Genomic DNA, 19,198 nt, shown 5'->3' on the forward strand with positions numbered 1-19,198 from the left:
TTCTCTAAGTATACCATCATATCATCTGCAAAGAGTGATAATTTGGTTTCCTCATTACCTACTTTAATTCCTTTAATTTCTTTTACATCTCTTATTGCCGAGGTTAGCACTCTAATAGAATATTGAATAGTAATGGTGATAGTGGGCAACCTTGTTTCACTCCTGATTTTATTGGGAATGGTTCCAGTTTGTCACTATTACATATGATGCTTACTGATGGCTTCAAATAGATACTACTGACTATTTTAAGAAAAAGTCCATTTATTCCTATACTCTCTAATGTTTTTTAATAGGAATGGGTGTTGGATTTTATCAAATTTTTTTTCTGTATCTATTAAGATGATCATATGGTTTTTGTTAATTTGGTTATTGATATAATCAATTATGTTAATAGTTTTCCTAATATTGAACCAGCCTTGCATTCCTGGTATAAATCTCACTTGGTCATGGTGTTATCCTGGAGATGATTTTCTGTAACCTTTTTGCCTAATATTTTATTTAAGATTTTTGCATCAATGTTCATTAGGGAGAGTGGTCTATAATTTTCTTTCTCGGTTTTCTTCCTATCTAGCTTAGGTATCAGTACTATGTCTGTGTCATAAAAGGAATTTGGTAGAAGTCCTTCATTCCCCATTTTTCAAAGAAGTTATATAGCATTGGAGTTAATTGTTCTTTATATGTTTGGTAGGATTCACATGCAAATTCATCTGATCCTGGAGATTTTTTCTTAGGGAGTTGATTAATAGCTTGTTCTATTTTTTTTTTTCTAAAATGACACTATTTAACCAATTTACTTCTTCCTCTGTTAATCTGGGCAACCTATATTTTTGAAGATATTCATCCATTTCATTTAAGTTATCAAATTTACTGGCATGAAGTTGGGCAAAGTAATTTCTATTTATTGCTTTAATTTCCTCTTCATTAGTAGCAAATTCTCCCTTTTCATTTTTAAGACTAACAAATTGATTTTCCTCTTTCCTTTTTCTAATCAAATTTACCAATGGTTTATCTATTTTGTTGTTTTTTTTTTCATAAAACCAACTCTGTTTTATTTATTAATTCAATAGGTTTTTTAACTTTCATTTTTATTAATCTCTCCTTTTATTTTTAGAATTTCAAGTTTAGTGTTTGATTGGGAGTTTTTAATTTGCTCTTTTTCTAGTTTTTTTTAGTTGCAAGCCTAATTCATTAATTTTATCTTTCTCTATTTTATGCAAGTAAGCCACTAGAGATATAAAATTTCCCCTTATTACCACTTTGGCTGCATCTCACACACTTTGGTATGATGTCTCATTGTTGTCATTCTCTTGCATGAAATTATTAATTGTGTTTATGATTTGCTGTTTCACTCAATCATTCTTTAGGATGAGATTGTTTAGTTTCCAATTACTTTTTGGTCTGTTTTCCCCTGACTTTTTATTGAATGTAATTTTTATTGCATTGTGATCTGAAAAGCATGCAGTTACTATTTCTGCCTTTCTGCATTCGAATTTGAAATCTTTATGTCCTAATATATGGTCAATTTTTGTATAGATTCCATGAACTGATGATTTATAAGGACTCCTTTCTGTCTCTATTCAGTTTTCTCCAAAGATCTATCATACCTAACTTTTCTAGTGTTCTATTTACTTTAACTTCTTTCTTATTTATTTTGTGGTTTGATTTGTCTAGTTCTGAGAGTGCAAGGTTGAGATCTTCCACTATTATAGTTTTTCTGTCTTCTTTCAGTTCTCTTAACTTCTTTTGGAATTTAGATGCTATACCACTTGGTGCATATATATTTAGTATTGATATTGCTTCATTTTTATGCTACCCTTTAGCAAGATATACTGCCTTTCTTTATCTCTTTTAATTAGATCAATTTTTGCTTTTGCTTGATCTGAGATCAGGATGGCTACCCTTCCTTTTTTGACTTCACCTGAAGCATAGTACATTCTGCTTCAGTCTTTTGCCTTTACTTTGTATGTATTGCCCTGCTTCAAGTGTATTTCTTGTAATAACATATTGTAGGATTCTGGCTTTTAATCCAATCTGCTATCTGCCTCTGCTTTATGGGGGCGTTTACCTTGTTAGAATTCTTACAAGGTGCTAAGTCAGTTGTCTAATTTAGCATGATACTTCTTAACATTCTCTAGTTCACTAATGTACTTATTCCTTATTAGAATTCTACAAGATTCACACCTTTAAAAGAGCATATATTAACTAGGAGCTTCAACCAGGATTCCGCCTAGGACATTCAGAAGTCAGAGGACAAGCCCACTAAAGGACAAGCCCACTTTCGGAGGAGGAGACAAATTCATTCCATCTCCCACCTTTGTGCTGGCTGGAGACATTCAGAGAGAGCTAGAGGCAGAAGCTGGCAGAGGCAAAGGACTAGTAGCAAAAGCTCTTGGAATGAAGGAGAGAGATAGGCTTCTAAGAAAGCTAACCAGGCCCAGGAAAAGAGACAAGACTTTGAAGGAAACAATAAAGGATTTGGATTTTAATACCTATCTGTATTTGGGGTGATAACTGAACTGAAAGGAAGGCTGCTCCCAGAGAACATTGTATTTTAGAGAAGAATATTACATTACCCCATTCACATTTATGGTTAAAACTACTAATTCTGTATTTCCTGCCATCTTATTATCCCCAAATAATGCTGTTCTCTTTTCTTTCCTCCTTATCCCACTCCCCAGTATTAAACTTATGAGCACCACTTGCTTCACGCAGCCCTCCCTCTTTAGGATCCCTCCCCCTTAAAGTCCCTTTCCTTTTCTTAAACCTTTCATTTAATATTTCTATATTCCTTTCTATTTAGCCTACCCCTTCCATTTTCACTTTTCCCCTCCCACTTTTCAATGAGGTGGGAGAAGTTTCTATATAAACCAAATATGTCTAATATTTTCTCTTTGAGCCAATTCTGATGAGAATAATATTCACACTATGTTTTTCCTGCAGATATAATAAGTTTCCTTGCTTCTTTCTGAGATGTAGTTTCCCTCTTTTTACCTCCAATTTTCCCTTTTTCTGATACAATTTCCTTTTCACCTCTAATTCCTTTTTAATAACAGTAAAACCAAATTATACATGTACTCTTTATGTATACCCATAATAGAAATATAGTTCTCAAGAGGTTTTTTTTTTGTGTTTTTTTTTTTTGTTTTGTTTTGGGTTTTTTTTTTTTTGTTTGTTTGTTTGTTTGTTTTTTACCTTTTTATGCTTCTCTTGGGTCCTATATTTGGAGATCAAATTTTCTATAACACCTGGGCAGTTCTCTTTGATGATTTCTTGAAAAATAGTGTCTAGGCTCTTTTTTTCATCATGATTGTTAGGGAGTCCAATAATCCCTAGATTATCTCTTCTAGATCTATTTTCCAGGTCTGTTGTCTTCCCAAGTAGGTATTTAACATTTTTTCTATTTTTTTTCCCTTTTTTTTTTTTTGGTTTTGCTAGACTGATTCTTGGTGTCTCTTCAGGTCATTCATTTCCATTTGTGCAATCTTATTTTTAATGAATTATTTTCTTCATTTGCTTTTAAAATTTCTTTTTGTATTTGTCCAATTGAATTTTTAAATGAATTGTTTTGTTCTATGGAATTTTTTTCCATTTCGCCAATTTTTTTTTAAAAGAATTATTTACTTTTTCCAATGCACAAATTCTGTTTTCTTGGGAGTAGTTTATCTTTTGCATTTCACAAATTCTGTTTTTCAGGGAGTTGTTTTCTTTTTCCACTCTATCTTTTAATGAATTATATGCCTTATCCTGACACTCTTGCAAAGCTTTCCTTTACTTTCCCCATTTTTCTTCTAGCTCTCTTTTAAGATCCTTTTTAATTTCTTCTATGAGAGCCTTATGTGGTGGGGACCAGATCATATCCACCTTTGGATATAGAGACAAACTGTTTTTAGTCTCCTCAGGGTTTGAAGTCTGCTCTGTTTCTATATAGTAGCTATCTATAGTTAGAGCCTGCTTTGTTGGTTTTTTTTTGTTGTTGTTCATTAAAAAAAAAAAAAAAGCTACCATCTGTTTATGAGGGGCAGTGGGGTATTTCCAAGCTGTCTCTACAGATAACAGGAAGTGGCAGTGAAAGGGCAGTGGGATGGCATCCACCAGCTGTGTTAAGATTAGCAGTTGTGCTGAAATCAGCAGCAGTGGAAAGACAGCAACTGCAGCTGCGCTGGGAACAAGGACTCTGGCTGCACTTGGATCACACTGACTCAAATTACTTTTTAGAATCTGAGCATTTTTAGGAGTATTATTCTGTCTTTAAAATTCTTTATACTGGTGAAAAGTCTTGGGAATCAGGACTGATAATTGACTATTTCCCTGTTAGTATAGGGACTCTACCATAGATATTAACATATTCAATCCCCAGGTGTTGGGTAGGTGTGGACAAGTCCTGAGAGACTCTAGCGTTTTGGGGTTATAGTCTTTACCCTTTGTGTTTATAGCTTCTTTGCTGATCTACTGGCTTGCTGCCAGGGCAGAGAATCCAACACTGGTAAAGTTCACCCGGAAGATATTCTGCCAGTGGAGACCACCCCATCCCCCTCTGCTCTGCTCAGCATGAGCTGTTTTTCATGATCTCACCGCCTGCCTGAATCTGCGCCTGGCTACCCCATTCCGTCCCCACACAAGCAAAACAGACCTTTTCTGGCAAATTTTGAGATTCTCTTCAGTTGGTAATGTGTTGTACTCCCAACATTCATGGGTTCTGACAGTCAAGCAGCAATTCCAAAGATGAATTTCATAAAAATAGCTTGGGTAAAGGAGAGTTCAGGAAGAAGACTGTGTCCTCTCTGCCATCTTAGCTCCATCCCCAAGTTATATATTTTTAAAGGCAAGTTTACAGTTCCAGGTTAAAAATCTCTGATCTAGTCTAAGACCTTTATTTTGTGATGAGAAAATAGAAGACAAGAGATATGAAATATCTTGCCAAAGATCACTGAAAAATCAAGTAGTAGAGGCAGCTTCTCTGATTTCAAACCCAGTGGTCTTCTCACTACATGAATTTTCCTGATTCACCCTTCACAACGTGAAGATATGAGGGAAAAGATATGATGAGGAAAAGGGGGTGGGAGAACATATCCCTGAAAATTAGAATTTTGAGAAAGAAGAGGAAGTTTCTTTTTTTTTTAATTCATTTTTCCAAATTATCCCCTCCCTCCCTCCACTCCCTCCCCCTGATGACAGGTAATCCCATACATTTTACATGTGTTACAATATAACCTAGATACAATATATGTGTGTAAATACTATTTTCTTGTTGCACATTAATTATTAGATTCTGAAGGTATAAGTAACCTGGGTAGATAGACAGTAGTGCTAACAATTTACATTCGCTTCCCAGTGTTCCTTCTCTGGGTATAGTTATTTCTGTCCATCATTGATCAACTGGAAGTGAGTTGGATCTTCTTTATGTTGAAGATTTCCACTTCCATCAGAATACATCCTCATACAGTATTGTTGTTGAAGTGTATAGTGATCTTCTGGTTCTGCTCATTTCACTCAGCAACAGTTGATTTAAGTCTCTCCAAGCCTCTCTGTATTCCTCCTGCTGGTCATTTCTTACAGAGCAATAATATTCCATAGCCTTCATATACCACAATTTACCCAACCATTCTCCAACTGATGGACATCCATTCAACTTCCAGTTTCTAGCTACAACAAAAAGAGCTGCCACAAACATTTTGGCACATACAGGTCCCTTTCCACTCTTTAGTATTTCTTTGGGATATAATCCCAATAACAGCAATGCTGGGTCAAAGGGTATGCACAGTTTGACAACTTTTTGGGCATAGTTCCAAATTGCTCTCCAGAATGGCTGGATTCTTTCACAACTCCACCAACAATGTATCAGTGTCCCAGTTTTCCCACATCCCCTCCAACATTCATCATTATTTGTTCCTGTCATCTTAGCCAATCTGACAGGTGTGTAGTGGTATCTCAGAGTTGTCTTAATTTGCATTTCTCTGATCAGTAGTGATTTGGAACACTCTTTCATATGAGTGGAAATAGTTTCAATTTCATCATCTGAGAATTGTCTGTTCATATCCCTTGACCATTTATCAATTGGAGAATGGTTTGGTTTCCTATAAATCAGGGTCAGTTCTCTATATATTTTGGAAATGAGACCTTTGTCAGAACCTTTACTTTTAAAAATATTTTCCCAATTTGTTACTTCCCTTCTAATCTTGTTTGCATTAGTATTGTTTGTACAGAAACTTTTTAGTTTGATGTAATCAAAATCTTCTATTTTGTGATCAATAATGATCTCTAATTCTCCTCTGGTCATAAATTCCTTCCTCCTCCACAGGTCTGAGAGGTAGACTATTCTCTGTTCCTCTAATCTATTTATGATCTCATTCTTTATGCCTAAATCATGGACCCATTTTGATCTTATCTTGGTATATGGTGTTAAGTGTGGATCCATATCTAATTTCTGCCATATTAATTTCCAGTTTTCCCAACAGTTTCTTCCGAATAATGAATTTTTGTCCCTAATGTTGGTATCTTTGGGTTTGTCAAAGATTAGATTGCTATAGATGAACCCTTTTTTGTTCTTTGTATCTAATCTGTTCCACTGATCTACCGGTCTATTTCTTAGCCAGTACCAAATGGTTTTGGTGACTGCTGCTATATAATATAGCTTTAGATCAGGTACACTTAGACCACCTTCCTCTGACTTTTTTTTTCATTAGGTCCCTTGCAATTCTTGACCTTTTATTCTTCCATATGAATTTTGTTGTTATTTTTTCTAGGTCATTAAAATAGTTTCTTGGGAGTCTGATTGGTATAGCACTAAATAAATAGATTAGTTTGGGGAGTATTGTCATCTTTATTATATTCGCTCGGCCTATCCAAGAGCACTGAATGTCTTTCCAATTATTTAAATCTGACTTTATTTTTGTGGCAAGTGTTTTGTAATTTTTCTCATATAATTCCTGACTATTCTTTGGTAGATGGATTCCCAAATACTTTATACTCTCAATATTTGTTTGGAATGGAATTTCTCTTTGTATCTCTTGCTGTTGCATTTTGTTGGTGATATATAAGAATGCTGAGGATTTATGTGGATTTATTTTGTATCCTGCCACTTTGCTAAAATTCTGAATTATTTCTAATAGCTTTTTAGCAGAGTCTTTGGGGTTCTCTAAGTATACCATCATGTCATCTGCAAAGAGTGATAGTTTGATTTCCTCATTTCCTACTCTAATTCCTTGAATCTCTTTCTCGGCTCTTATTGCCGAGGCTAGTGTTTCTAGTACTATATTGAATAGTAATGGTGATAGTGGGCAACCTTGTTTCACTCCTGATCTAACTGGGAAAGGTTGCAGTTTATTTCTATTGCATATTATGCTTACTGAAGGTCTTAAATATATGCTCCTGATTATTCTAAGGAATAATCCATTTATTCCTATACTCTCAAGAGTTTTTAGTAGGAATGGATGTTGGATTTTGTCAAATGCTTTTTCTGCATCTATTGAGATGATCATATGGTTTTTATTAATTTGATTATTAATATGGTCAATTATACTAATAGTTTTCCTAATATTAAACCAGCCCTGCATTCCTGGTATGAATCCTACTTGATCATAGTGTATTATCCTGGGGATGATTTTCTGAAGCCTTTTTGCTAATATCTTATTTAAGATTTTAGCATCAATATTCATTAAGGAAATTGGTCTATAATTTTCTTTCTCAGTTTTCGATCGACCTGGTTTAGGTATCAGTACCATGTCTGTGTCATAAAAGGAGTTTGGTAGGACTCCTTCATTCCCTATTTTTTCAAATAGTTTATATAGCATTGGGGCTAATTGTTCTTTAAATGTTTGGTAGAATTCACATGTAAATCCATCTGGTCCAGGGGATTTTTTCCTGGGGAGTTGATTAATAGCTTGTTTTATTTCTTTTTCTGAAATGGGACTATTTAAGCAATTTATTTCCTCCTCTGTTAATCTAGGAAGCCTATATTTTTGGAGGAAGTCATCCATTTCACTTAAGTTATCAAATTTATTGGCATAAAGTTGGGCAAAGTAACTCCTTATTATTTCTCTAATTTCCTAGAAGAGGAAGTTTCAAATCACTTTTGAGAATCTGAGCATTTTTAGGAGTATTATTCTGTCTTTAAAATTCTTTATACTGGTGAAAAGTCTTGGGAATCAGGACTGATAATTGACTATTTCCCTGTTAGTATAGGGACTCTACCATAGATATTAACATATTCAATCCCCAGATGATAAACCCTTGGGATAAGAAGAAAATTAAATCTTTGTGACCCAAATCTCTTAGAGACTATGAGTAATATGTGATTTAACATCTAAAAACACTGGTTCTCTTTGTAAATTCTGAAGAAAAAAAAAGTGTTTATAGAAACCAAAATAAATAGAAACCAGTGAAAATGTTCTTTAGTTAGACTTGCCTTTATGAAAATAAGTGATGCCTTGTGAGTAAAAGGATTCCTGAGCCTATTCTACTCTCAATCTGTAATCTGGCTCTGTAATTTATGCCAAATCAGGATTACAGAATGTTAGAGCTGGAAGAAGCCTTAGAGATCACTAAGTCCAAGCCCTACATCTGCAAGATAAGGAAACTATGACCCAAAGTTTGGTCACATAGGGTCATGTATCCATTTAGGAGAAACTATGAAAGCTTTTTTTTTTTTTTTTTTTTTTTTTTTTTTTTTTTTTAAGCCTTTACTGTGTGCAGTTCAAAAGAAAAAAAAGTCCTAAATTCCTTTCTTCACAGAGTTTATATTTAAAAGAAAGGAAGTGACAGGTACATACACACCCAAATAGCTACATATAACCTAGTAAATGTTTAACAACATTCTTTTGATGCATTCAAATTAGCCCATGTTTTAGCTTGTCATGTTGACTCCAGAGTTAAAAATAAAAAAGATTATAACTTTTCATAATTTCATCAAAATGATTCAGCCCCCATTTTATTGAGATTCTTATCTCTTTCACACATGCATTCAACTCAGAAGATCTACACACTCACATTATAGATTAGAAAGGGAATAATAAGATATAGCATTAAAATTGGTGATTGGTCACCCATTGCTTTTAGCAAAGTAAAAATCTCACTCCTCCATACAGGAGTTTTTTTTTTTTGTTTTGTTTTGTTTTTAATTTAACCTTTACCAGGGATTAGAATTGCTCAGAGGTCACTTGTAGAGAAGAACTAGCAAAAATCTCCTCAATATTCAAGGTCAACAGAGGGGATAAAGAAACCACTCTCCATATGGCTTATGACAATTTCCTACCCTAATTTCTTTTTCAGTTTTTCAGCCAGTCAGACATTTAATAAGCACATGTATAGCTACCAGGTACAGTGCTAGATGGTATGGCTACAACTATAACAGCAAGACAGTTTATTCACCTGGAAGAATTTGTGTTTTATTGGGTGAAGGGTGTTGAAAAAAGGGGAGGGGAAAATGTTGCAAGATAAATAAATACAGGATACACACAAATAGATACATAGTGATTAAGATTAACTACTAGAGGATTTGGAAGAGGCTTTTTGAAATATTTGACACTTGTACTGAGCCTTCAAAAGACCAAGGTTTCCAAAAAGTAGAAGGAGGGAGAGCATTCTAGTGATAGAGGAGTTCCCTAGTTTCCATAAAGTCTCAACTACTGTCTCCTGCCTTTTCTCTGTTAATTATTTTCTATTTATTTTGTACACAGCTTGCTTTGTATATATTTGCTTCCATGTCATCTTCTCCTTTACATTGTTAACTCCTTGAGAGCAGGGAATGCCTTTTGTCTCCTTTTTTATTGCCAGCACTTAGTAGGTACTTAATATATGTTTATTGATTGGTTTATTGGTTGAGAAATGAAACTTGGAAAATCATTTATGGAGAATAGCAAGGTTTTTGTCAGAAGTCTAGTGCATGTTGGGGGAAGCAATAACCAGCTTAAAAAGATAGGCTGAAGTTAGAATGTAAAGGCCTTTAAACACCAGCAAAGAGGTCCTAAAAGCAATGAGGAGCCACTTGAAGCCTTTTGAATAGTGTCACAACTGATAAAGGTCTTGTCTTTCCAACATCTTTCAAATTGCCTTCTCAGTCTTCATCCTAATTCAGACCCTCATTACTTCTCATTGGGACTAGTGTAGTGGTCTCCCAATTGTTCTCCTTGTTCCAAATCTTTTTCTGCACTAATGCATACTCAGCTGCTAAAGAGATTTTCCTGAAGCACAGTGTCAGAACTTGTCACTTTCTTATTTATTAAACTTCAACAGTTTCCTATTAACCTTTAGGGTCAAATATAAATCACTCACTACATTTTATATTTAAGTTCTTTACTATCTGATCCCTTTCTATTTACTTATGCCTTCAACACTGGCCTACTTATTCTTCACATACAATCCTCCATCTCCTATCTCCCTCACTTTGTACTGGCTGTCCCCCATGCTTCCAATGCTTCCTCTTCTCGTTTCTGAATCTTGGAATTTGTGACTTCCTTCAAGACTTAGCTCAAATATTCTGCTACCTGTAGGAGACCTTTCCTGCTTGATAGATGCTAGAACTTTTCCCTCTATGACTATCACCCATCTACTCTATATGCATCTTGTATTATGCATCTAATTATTAGCACAGGTCCTGATAAATCCTTTATAAATGGTTGGTTGATTGATATATACTAGGACTATCCCTGTGTTAGTTACATGACAAAATTTGGGGTGACAAAATGTACCATTGTTTTCTAGAGCCCCCATACTGGAGTGATTAAAATGCTGTGCTTTCTAGAAACCCCAAGTTGGGGTGACAAAACATACTGTTGCTTTCTAGAGCCCCCATGCTGGGGTGATTAAAATATACTTTCCTAGAGGAGAAGTGATAAGGAGGGACTCCTGAAGATGATGAAAAAATAGAGTCCATTTATTACAAGATCTTTCCCCCTTTTATACCCTCATATTTTTATGTAATAAAACACTGTGCAGTATAAACTGCTCACGTGGGACCACATAAACAACTTGTATGTAGTTTGCCAACTGGTATCACTCTGCTTCAATCACAACACTGCCCCTTGATTTCTCAGGAAGGCCCAGGACATTGTTAGCAGATTCCCTCTGGGCTGAAGGGTCTTATACCTCACTCAGAGTTTCCCCACTGACTGTGACCATCTACATCTCCCCCTTTCTTTTGTTTTAATTGAAGCAGGTACATACCAATGGTTAAGTCCATCACCATGGGAGGAATCACACAGGCAAGTTGTAATATCATACAAGTAAGTAGTAATATAACAAACAATATGAATAAACAAAATACTATAAAAGATTTCCATAAATCAGAAAAGGAAGGTGTAAAAAGTATCAATTCACAACCACATACACCTATTTCAGCTGCTAAGATATAGTCCAAAACCAATCTATTGTCCATCACTTCATGTGTCAGGGAATCCGATGATTCCTGCAGGTTTTAAAGTCCTGCATCAGTGTTATTGAGAATTATTTTTGATGTTCATGAATCAATGGCCATTCACAAAAGGTTAATTGGCAGGCTCTTTCAGTGGTGGTCAGTCAGCAATGGAATTACCTGATGTTTCTTTGGTCTTCTCCTTCATTTGAAGGTCTTCTCTTTTTTCATCTCTCTCCAATGGACAAGGAGATACAGCTCCTTCTCCATCTATAGAGATATAAGCAAACCCTCTCTCCCAAGCAGTTAACCTATCTGGTCCTTTCCATTGACCACTCTCCAGATCTCATCTGAATATTATCTAATGATATTGGAGCTGCTTGCACTGGACACTGCCCTTCTGGCAGGTTATGTCTACTGTCTACCAGAGCCAGTGCATTTTCATCAAAAATTTTAAAAAATTAATTATATAGAAGGCTAAGTTTAGGAGTTCTCTAGGGTTACTGTGGCTCCCCCTTTCTTTTGTTTTTGGAGGAGTATCTTGATGTCTCTGTTTCTCCTTTCCACTATTGCCTGCCCTTGAGGATTGAAAGGTATGCCAGTGGTGTGTAAAATCTGATACTGTGCACAAAAGTGTGCAAAATGTTTGGAAATATATGCAGGTCCATTATCTGTTTTTATTACTTGTGGCACACCCATAATTGCAAAAGCTTGTATAAGGAATTCAGTGACCACTCAGGCTGTTTCTTTTGCTGCTGGTATTGCAAAAGTAAATCGTGAAAAGGTGTCTACTACAACATGGATAAAAGACAGACAACCAAAAGATTTATAATGGGTCACATCCATTTACCAAATTTCGTTGGGTGTCAAACCACCAGGGTTTTTTTTCCTGGAGGGAGTATAGGAGCATGGAAAGAAAGGCAAACTCTACAGGTTTTTACTATGTTCCTAACTTCCTCTTCTGTTATCCTAAATTTTAAACACAAAGCTCAAGCAGCCTGATGATATTTAAAATGAGATACTTGGACTGCCTGAAATAAAGGAGTATTGGCTAACATGGTTACAAGGCTATCTGCCTTTGAATTTCCATAAAAATAGGATCTGGAAGTCCACTATGAGAGTGGACATACAAGATATAAATCTTACCTGGATGCTTTCTCACTTGCTCTTGAAGTTCCTTAAAGAGCTGATGTATATTAGAAGCTACAAATTTTATTTGGGCTGTAGCAATTCTTTGTACCACACCTAATTAATAAACTGAATTAGATATTATGTTTCATTCTCCTCAATAATAAGTAAGAGCTCTAGCATAATTGCATACAATTCATTCTTCTGAGTGAACTGAAAGGAAGTTCTGACTACCTTTTTTAATAGCTAGATCAGGAAAATATACAGCACAAATCTTATGTTTGGAAGCATTTGTAAAGATAGTTGGTCCTTTAAGAGGAACTTTAGAAACATTTTCTTCAAAAATCCATGGCCAATTATGTAATAGCTGGGTTATCTTTAAGGGAGACCCATGTGTAAAATTTGGAGCTGTGGCCAATAAAATTTGCCACTCTGGGTTGGTTTCACAGCATACATTAATTTGTGCATGGGTATAAAAGCTATATATCTTGTCTGGGTTTATCCCAGATAATTGTATTGCTTGCTTAATGCTCTTTAACAAAATTCTAACCACCAGGACTGGGTAAGGAATAAGGCTTTGGTCTGGTTGTGCTGGGAAGTTCACTAACTTATCACACTGTCTTCTTGGTAAAGGACTGCTATGGGTGCCTCTTTTGTAGCAAAAACTGATATTTCCAATGGTTTTTGAGTGACTCTTTCAACCACATTGAATAAAACCAGTTGAAAAACTAAAGTTACTAAATTAACCCTTATCAATTCTTCCCACTTGCCTATTCCTATACAACTGAAATCATACTAGACTAGACATCATGCATCTTGAGGGATGGATGTGGAAATAGGGAAGGATGGTCGCATCCACTTTTTTGGCAAACATCTCTTTTTTAGGCCTACCTGTTTAAAGTTGATCATTGTTTCTGCTTTCTCAACTTCACAAAATATTTACTGTCACCTGAGTCATCATATTAGAAATACAATACAGAAAAATTTTTAATAAATCATATCCCAAATCTTCTGAACTGTCTTCTTTTCCTCCCAAAGTCACCACTTCCTCTAGAAATAAAAGCATATGGAAGATAATGATTTCCTTATTAAGGTGTAAAATATTGTTTTTAACAGTGTTTTCTAACCTTCACACATTATATTCTTAGAGAATTGCCTATGGGTATGGAGACATTAAGTGATTTATCCCTCTCAGCTACCAATGCCTTTCCCTCTAAAGTTACATTCCTTCTACTCTCTACTATCTTGAACTAGAAGTTTAAGTGCGGGGAAGATTCTGGGAAGATGGAGTAAACTGGTAAATTTCAAGCTTTCCCAATTTCCCCTACAAATAGAATAAATTTGGACTTCAGGGTGAACATACAGTTGTGAAAAATCAAGAAGACTTAGGACAGATCAGGGGTAATCCGATACAACCCAAGAAGATTCAAAGAAAGGCCTAGGGCCAGTATTAACCCATGTGAAGTGCAAACACCTCTGGGCTAATTCCACAGAAACACCAACTGGGGAGTCTCAGGGTGAGCTTGGTGTGGCTGGAGCCTTAGCAGGAACCACAGAAATTTCCATCTCCTGGAATGTTTGTGAAGTCTAGGTCTGAGTATGGGAAAATTGAATGAACCTCAGATTATTAGGAACACCAGACCCAGCTATGCTGCTGAGACATAGCTCTGGGCAAAAAGGAACCAGTAGGTCCTGAGTTCAGAGGCAGTGAGGCAGAGATGCAGTGGGCACTTGCTGGAGTGTGGAACTTTTCGGTTTAGGATACCTGGTCAAAAGAAAGCTGCAGTAAAGCCAGAGATAATATTGAAGATTGCTAGAAAAGGTCTGTTTCAATTGGAAATGGAGGGAGGTGGCCAAGTGCAAGAAGCTGAGCATAGATACCAATGCAGGCAGCAGACTCAACTACTCGTGCAGTGTTGGCTACTCTGCTCTAGTTTCAAGCTAGCACATCAGCAGAGAAGTTATAAAACATACAACACAAACACAAAAGGTAACCCTGAAACATCAGAATCTCACAGAATCTGGCCATGCTCATCCAGCACAGGTAGTACATCAGTACTGACCCAGAGCAGCCTCTGCTGCTTATAGAGGAAGCTTGGAAAATTTCCCCTGCCCTAAAATCAGACTTTAACTTTTTAAAACAATGAATAAAAAAGCAAATAGAACTCTTTTGTGGTGAAAGAGAAGAACAGATTTCAAACCCTGAAGAGACTAAGGCAGATTGTCTCCAAATGAATTTGCAAAAGGTGATATAACCTGGTCCCTATCAGTGATATAACCTGATCCCTATCACACAAGGCTCTCCCAGAAAAAATAAATAAATAAAAAGGATTTTTAAAAAGATCTAGAAGAAAAATGGGGAAAGGAAATGAAAAGTTTGCAAGAGAGTTTGGAAAAGGCATATAATCATTAAAAGAGAGATTGGATAAAATGGAAAAAGAAAACAACTCAGAGAAAAACAGAATTTGTGAAACAGAAAAAGGAAATGACTTTAAAAAAACAGATTTTGTGAAATAGAAAAAGAAAATAACTCCTTAAAAAACAGAATTTGTGAAATGGGGGAAAAAATTCCACAAAAGAAAACAATTTGAAAATTCAATTGGACAAATAAAAAAGAAGTAGTAAAAAAAAAAGTAAATGAAGAAAATAATTCACAAAATTCAGAACTGAACAAATGGAAATTAATGACTCAATTAGACAAGAATCAAGCAAAACCAAAAAAAAAAAAAAATGAAAAAAATAGAAAAAAAATGTTAATTGCCTAATTGGGAAAACAACTAACCTGGAAAATAGATCTAGGAGAGACAATTTAAGGATTATTGGACTCCCTGAAAAATCATGATGAAAAAAAGGGCCTACACACTCTCTTTCAGGAAATCATCAAAGAGAACTGACTGGATGTCACAGAATCAGAAGGCAAAAACCTTTGAAAGAATTCACTGAACACCTCCTTAAAGAGACCCCTAAATTAAAACTCCAAGGAATATCATGGCTAAATTTCAGAACTATCAGACCAAGGAAAAAATATTACAAGCAGCCAGAAAGAAACAATTCAAATACCAAGGAGCCACAATAAGACTACCCAGGACCTAGTAGCTTCCACTTTAAAGGATTGAAGAGCCTGGAATCTGATATTCTGAAAGGTGAAGGAACCTGGAATGCAGGCAAGAATAAATTACCCTGCTAAACTGAGCATTTTCTTTCAGGGAAGAAGGTGGATATTCAATGAAACAGGTGAATTCCATTTATTTCTAATGAAAAGACCAGAGCTAACTCAAAAAATCTGACCTCCAAATATAGAACTCAAGAGAAGCATAAAAATGTTAAAAGAAAAGCACTCTTGAGAACTGTATTTCTGTTATGGGTATATATAAAGAATAATCTGATTTTACTGTTATAATATAAAAAAGAAGCCACAGGTGGAAAGGGGATTGTACCAGAAAAAAAGGGGAATGTGGAGGTAAAATAAGGGAAATTACATCTTAAGAAGAAGCAAAGAAAACCTATTATAATTGAGGGAAAGAGGGGAGGGTGATAACATTGTGTAAATCTTACTCTCATCAGACTAGGCTCAAAGAAAGTATATTTTCATATTTGGTTTCACCAAGAAACTTCTTTTACCTTATAGAGAAGCTGGAGGGGAAAGGAGAAATGTGAAGGGATAGGCTAAATATAAGAGAAAACAGAAATAGTAGAGGAAAGGTAAAAGAAAGGGGGAGAGTCTCTAAAGGGGGAAGATTGCTTGAGACAAGTAGTGCTCATAAGTAATATACTAAGGAGGAGGGAAAGGGAAAACGGAAAGAGAAAAGTTTAATTTGGGATTAATAAGATGGCAGGAAACACAGAATTAGTAGTTTTAACCATAAATGTGAATGGGATGACCTCTCCCATAAAGCATAAATGGATAGCAGACTGGATTAAAAGCCAGAATCCTGCAATATGTTGTTTACAAGAAACACATTTAAAGCAGAGAGATACATATAGAGTTAAAATAAAAGCCTAGAATAAAATCTATTATGCTTCAGATGAAGTAAAAAAAAGCAGGGATAGACATTTTGATCTCAGATCAAACAAAAGCTGATCTAATTTAAAAAGAAGGGAGGGCACTATATTTTGTTAAAGGGTGCCATAGATAATGAAGCAATATCAGTATTAAACATTCACCAAGTGGTATATCATCTAAATTTCTAAAAGAGAAGTTAAGAGAGTTGCAAGAAGAAATAGACAGCAAAACTATGATAGTGTGAGACCTCAATCTTGCTCTCTCAGAACTAGATTAATCAAACCACAAAATAAATAAGAAAGAAATTAAAGAGGCAAATAGAATACTGGAAAAGTTAGGTATGATAGCTCTTTGGAGAAAACTGAATGGAGACAGAAAGGATTACACTTTCTTCTCAGCAGTTCATGGAATCTATGCAAAAATTGACCATATATTAGGATATAAAGACTTCAAAATCAAATGCAGAAAGGCAGGAATAGTAAATGCATTTTTCTGAAATCTCAATGCAATAAAAATTACATTCAATAAAAGAAGAGGGGAAAATAGACCAAAAGTAATTGGAAACTACATAATCTCATCCTAAAGAATGAATGGATGAAACAGCAAATCATAGACACAATCAATAATTTCCTCCAAGAGAATGACAATCATGAGACATCATACCAAAATTTGTGAGATTCAGCCAACGTGATAATAAGGGTAGATTTTGTATCTCTAGATCCTTACTTGCATAAAATAGAGAAAGAGAAGATCAATGAATTGGGCTTACAACTAAAAAAAAAATAGAAAAAGAACAAATTTTTAAACCCCAATCAAATACCAAACTTGAAATTCTAAAAATAAAGAGAAATTAATAAAATTGAAAGTAAAAACTTTATTGAATTAATAAATAAGACTAAGAGTTGGCTTTATGAACAAACCAACAAAATATATAAACCTTTAGTTAATTTTATTAGAAAAAAAGAAAGAAGAAAATCAAATTGTTAGTCTCAAAAATGAAAAGCGAGAACTTTCCACCAATGAAGAGGAAATTAGAGCCAATAAATTTGACAACCTAAGTGAAATATGGAGGAATAACTACAAAAAGATAGATTGCCCAGGTTAATAGAAGAGGAAATAAATTACTTAAATAGTCCATTTTAGAAAAAGAAGTAGAAGAATCTATTAATCAACTCCCTAAGAAAAAATCCCCAGGACCAGATGGATTTACATGTGAATTCTACCAAACATTTAAAGAACAATTAACTCCAAAACTATATAAACTATTTTTTAAAATGGGGAATGAAGGACGTCTACCAAATTTCTTTTATGACACAGACATAGTACTGATACCTAAGCCAGGTAGGAGGAAAACAGAGAAAGAAAATTATAGACCAATCTCTCTAGTGAATATTGATGCAAAAATCTTAAATAAAATATTAACAAAAAGATTACAGGAAATTATCCCCAGAATAATACACCACAACCAAGTAGGATTTACACCAGGAATGCAGGGCTGGTTCAATATTAGGAAAACTATTAGCATAATTGACTATATCAATAACCAAATTAACAAAAACCATATGATCATCTCAATAGATGCAGAAAAAGCATTTGATAAAATCCAACACCCATTTCTATTTAAAACACTAGAGAATATAGGAATAAATGGACTTTTTTCTTAAAACAGTCAGTAACATCTATTTAAAATCATCAGCAAGCATCATATATAATGGGGAAAAATTGAAACTATTCCCAATAAGATCAGGGGTAAAACAAGGTTGCACACTATCACCATTACTATTCAATATTGTTAGAAATGTTAGCTTTGGCAATAAAAGAAGAAAAAGAGAATAAAGGAATTAGAGAAGGTAATAAGGAAATCAAATTATCACTCTTTGCAGATGATGGGATGGTATACTTGGAGAACCTCAGAGATTCTACTAAAAAGCTATTAGAAATAATCCACAACTCTGGCAAAGTTGCAGGATACAAAGTAAATCCACACAAATCATCAGCATTTTTATATACTAACAAAATGCAACAGCAAGAGATATAAAATTCCATTTAGAATAACTGTCAATATGGATGAGGCCCTCTCCAACAATGAGATGGACCAATTCAGTTCCAATAGAGCAGTAATGAACTGAACCAGCTGCACCCAGAAAAAGAACTCTGGGAGTTGACTATGAACCACTACATAGAATTCCCAATCTATATTTTTGTCTGCCTACATTTTTTATTTCCTTCACAGGCTAATTGTACACTGTTTCAAAGTCCAATTCTTTTTGTAGAGCAAAATAACTGTTTTGACATATGCACATATATTGCATTTAACTTGAACTTTAAAATATTTAACATGTATTGGTCAACCTGCCATCTGGGGGAAGGGGTGAGGGGAAGGAGGGGAAAAGTTGAAAGAAAAGGTTTTGTAATTATCAATGCTGGAAAATTACCTATGCATAAAATATTTGTAAAAAAAATTTTTAATTAAAAAAATAAATAAATAGATATATTTTTAAAAAATAACTGTCAATAGGATAAAATATTTGGGAATCTATCTGCCAAGAGAGGATCGGGAACTATATGAGCAAAACTGCAAAAGACTTTCCACACAAATCAAGTCATATCTAAACAATTGGAAAAAATCAAGTGCTCTTGGATAGGTCAAGTGAATATAATAAAAATGACAATATTACCTAAACTAATATATCTATTTAGTGCTTTACTAATGAAACTCC

Source organism: Sminthopsis crassicaudata, chromosome 5 (assembly GCF_048593235.1).
Source record: "Sminthopsis crassicaudata isolate SCR6 chromosome 5, ASM4859323v1, whole genome shotgun sequence".
NCBI classification, from domain to species: domain Eukaryota; kingdom Metazoa; phylum Chordata; class Mammalia; order Dasyuromorphia; family Dasyuridae; genus Sminthopsis; species Sminthopsis crassicaudata.